Here is a 3,906-nt window from a genome sequence, read left to right as displayed (position 1 = left end):
ATACTGAAATTTTTTTTAGCAATAATCATAATATAAAACCATTTAAGAAGAGAAAGATAATGAGAAAATATGAATTGAATATCAATTTGCTGAAGTAGTGGAAAAGATTAAAAAAAAAAACTGTAGGCTAAAACTGCGTGCATACGACACTTTGAAAAAATCCATTCAGGTCCTTCAGAGATTATTACGTTTAAAAATAATCCAAAGAACTTCTACAGGGTGTCCACAAAGTCTGGGTACATGGGGATTAACACATACTTTAAGAAATTATTATTTCTTATATTTGGTTGTTTATGTTATGCTTTTATTTACTCCATGTACCCAGACTTTGTGGATACCCTGTATAGGCACATTGGAGAGAACACCATAAAAAAAGATGAAGTCTTCTCAGAACAAGAAATACTTGAGTTCTGAAGTAAAGTTTGGGCAGAAGAGATAGGATGCATAACTGTGAAGCCTCATCGATTAATAGACAAAAACAAGACATTGAACTTTCAGAAGAGCAGATATGGAAAGATTTTAGTGTAGATGTCAGGCTTACATTGGAAAAGTCCAGTTAATGGAAGTCATCAGGAAAGGATAAAATCCCAAACTACTGGATTAACCCATTACCTACCAGTGATCTCATATGAGATCACTTAAAAATTACAAATTTCGTAATTATCTGTCGATATTTACACATATCTAACCTTTTTGCCATATCTACTAGGTATATTTCTCTGATATTCAAATGAGGTTTGCTAATTTTTTACCCAATATCTCGCTTATTTCTATTTAAAATGTTATTTTGAAATGTTATTTTGAAATGTTATTTTGAAATGTTATTTTGATCATTCCAGCATGTTTCTAAGGCTGTTTTATGCTAGAAATCAAAGTTTCATAAAAAAAAAAAATTCCAGTTAATAGAATTATGGGAGGTAATGGGTTAATGTCTTTTACAAACTCACGCAAAAAGCTTGCTGTTAAAACGTAGTTACGAAGGAACCATAAATGACTCCAGAATGGCCGGTCAATGGTATCACATTTTGCTCTCCAAATATGGTGGAAAAAAAAAAAGATCCCTACGAACTACAGATGCTTAGATGTCTTATAACAATGTACAAGATTTTTACATCTATCTTAATGGACACACATGATTTCCTCGTTAACAACAACATTTTCCCTGATGAACACAAAGGCTGTAAACGTGGGTCATACGGATTCAAGGATCAACATTTAATTAACAAAATGATTGTTGATGATTGTCACAACAGAAAAAATGCATCTTTCAGTGACATTCAAAATATCGCGCCAGTTATCTGGAATATATTTTTATTATCTTCTATCATGGAAGTCTGGAAAAACGACATTAATTCTCAACACGGAAACTACAACTATAAGCTCTGGAGAAGTCAATATCAATTGTGGGATCTTTCAAGGAGACTAATTATCTCCTTCGTCATTCATTCTGTCTAGCATTATTTTGTTTCCTCTGAGTAAACTCCTGAATGGAAGAAGTTCTGGATACAAGGTGTATGGTCCGTCGCAGGGTTACTTATTTTTGCCAGCTGAGTGGACTGGAGCAGCGTGAAATGAAGTGTTTTGCTCAAGGACACAACGCGTCGCCCAGTGCAGGAATCGAAACCACATTCTTACGATCATGATGCTGACACCCTAACCACTAAGCCATGCGCCGCCACGCTGCGAAGTATAGATTTCTACATTATTTATGGTCACAAGGAGCCAATAAAACGGTTATAAGTAATAGTGTATCGATATTGATGATGGTGAGGAGAAAAAAAGTAGTGAGGGCTGGATTCATCAAATAGTAAATACGAGGTTTGTTAAGAGAAATTCTTTTAAATGTAGAAGTTGGGGAAAATAAGTTTACTGAAGGAAGGTGATGCAATCGGTTGATGGGTCTATCTATCTATCTGCCTGTCTGTCTGTCTCTATGTCTATCTATCTATCTGCCTCTCTGTCTGTCTATCTGTCTATCTGTCTATCTATCTATCTATCTATCTATCTATCTATCTATCTATCTATCTATCTGCCTGTCTGTCTGTCTCTATGTCTATCTATCTATCTGCCTGTCTGTCTGTCTCTGTCTATCTATCTATCTGTCTATATCTATCTATCTATCTATCTATCTATCTATCTATCTATCTATCTGTCTGTCTGTCTGTCTGTCTGTCTGTCTGTCTTCTGTCTGTCAGTCTGGCTTGAATGTATACATGTATATATCTTGTCCGTGTGAGTGTGTGTGTTATGTATGTATCTACATTGACATATGAATACATAAGTATGTGTTTGTGTGTGTATATATATATATATATATATATATGCATGAGTGTGTGTATATGCGTATGCGTATGTATGTATATATATTTATACGTATATATTGTACACAGACATACGTATGTGTCTATATCCATGACTATATATATATATATACGCGCGCGTGTGTGTGTGTACTTATATATATGTAAACATACCTTGCCCAAGGTTCCGCGCAGTGAGACTGATCCTAGAACCATGTGGTTGGGAGCTAACTCTTTACAACACAGCCACACCTTCGTCTAAATAAACACACACACACACACACACACCAACCCCAACATGTATACGTATTTATATCAGCGTGTTTGCGTATAATTTATAACATCAGTACAATACCAAACAATTTGGAAAAAACGGTAAAAATCGAAACCGGCGGAGTTTGAACTTAAAACAAAGGGCCACGCAACTAAAAAGTGTACAGCATTAAGTCTGACCACATCCCTCACCTTTCCGATTTTGCTAATGAGAAACAGTGGCATATTTTCATTGATAAATCAAAGAGAAATTAGAAGTTATTTACCGCTTCCAATAGACACATTCTATTGCTGCTGCTGTTAGTCGGGCGAATCGTGAATGTGTCGGACAAAGTGCGACTCATAATGTTACGAGTTCAAATACAACCGCAACGACTTCTTTTTTCTTCCTTTTATCCTCCCGGTGTTGACAAAACAAAGTACTAATGAATTGCGTAACCCCAGGTTAAATTTGATCGTGGAGAGGTATGATCGAAAGGTGTGTAGCAGTTATTATTTCCATTGTGCCTTTAGAAAAAGACAGAGAGAGAGAAGTTTTGATTTGAGGGAGATTATATTACTATTTCGAATTATTATGTAGAAGTTGTCCGCTTAATGAATGTAAAGTAAGGTGAACAGGTGTGTCGAAATAGCACGCAGTGTACAAATTACGCAAAGACATTTGTTTTAAAGTTTATAAAACAAAGCGGAAGGAAGAAAGACAGAAAAGAAGAAATAGGAAAGGAAAAATAATACGTAAGACAATACGAGATGGAAAGCAATTGTATATATATATATATATATATATATATTTATATACACACCTAAAGATATTGTCAATCAAAATCGCTGGACCGTTGTTCTGAGGCTGAGTGAAATACGCGTCAATGTTGAGTAAAAGATATACGGAGAGATATAAAGCTAGGGAAAAAAAAAGATAGATAGATAGGCAGATAGACACGTAGATAGATAGGCAGATATAGATAGAAAGAGAGGAAGAGAGTGAGAGGAGAAGAGGGGAAAGAGAAAGAGAAAAGAGAAAAGAGAGTGATTATGGTAGTGGTGTGTGATTAGTGGTGGTGGTGGAGGCGGGGGTTAACATTGAACAACAATAACAACAACAACAACAACAGCAGCGAGAATGACGCTCTCGCCGAAAACAACGCGGTTTCGTCGTGTAGTGTGTCTGACGTATGTCTTCTTTTTCGCTTCGCTAAGTTGTTGTTCATACGGGGCATCCTCTCTTGAGAGTGCACTTGTTTTAAAACAGGACATTTTCTCGTCACACACACACACACACACACACACATAAGCATATATATATATATATATATATATATATATATATATATAT

General features: G+C 35.6%; 1 protein-coding gene across 3 annotated transcripts in view; it reads right to left on the bottom strand.

The window, feature by feature from the left end:
* Positions 1 to 3,665, bottom strand: part of LOC106878780 (prestin) — a 13,442-nt gene extending 9,777 nt beyond the window's left edge. The window contains exons 1-2 of one of the 3 annotated variants that reach the window (XM_014928114.2): positions 3,377 to 3,665; positions 2,840 to 3,080 (exon numbers count right to left, since the gene is read on the bottom strand). The gene's annotated coding sequence lies outside the window, so the exon portion shown is untranslated. Of the gene's footprint in view, positions 1 to 2,474; positions 2,511 to 2,839; positions 3,081 to 3,376 lie in introns of those variants that run through there. The other 2 variants (XM_014928115.2, XM_052969217.1) reach the window with 2 other exon arrangements.
* Positions 3,666 to 3,906: the final 241 nt, after the last annotated feature.

The sequence above is a fragment of the Octopus bimaculoides genome, chromosome 7 (genome assembly GCF_001194135.2).
Source record: "Octopus bimaculoides isolate UCB-OBI-ISO-001 chromosome 7, ASM119413v2, whole genome shotgun sequence".
Taxonomy (NCBI): domain Eukaryota; kingdom Metazoa; phylum Mollusca; class Cephalopoda; order Octopoda; family Octopodidae; genus Octopus; species Octopus bimaculoides.
Note: the sequence above shows the minus strand (reverse complement) of the source record. Positions and strands in the feature narration are given on the sequence as shown.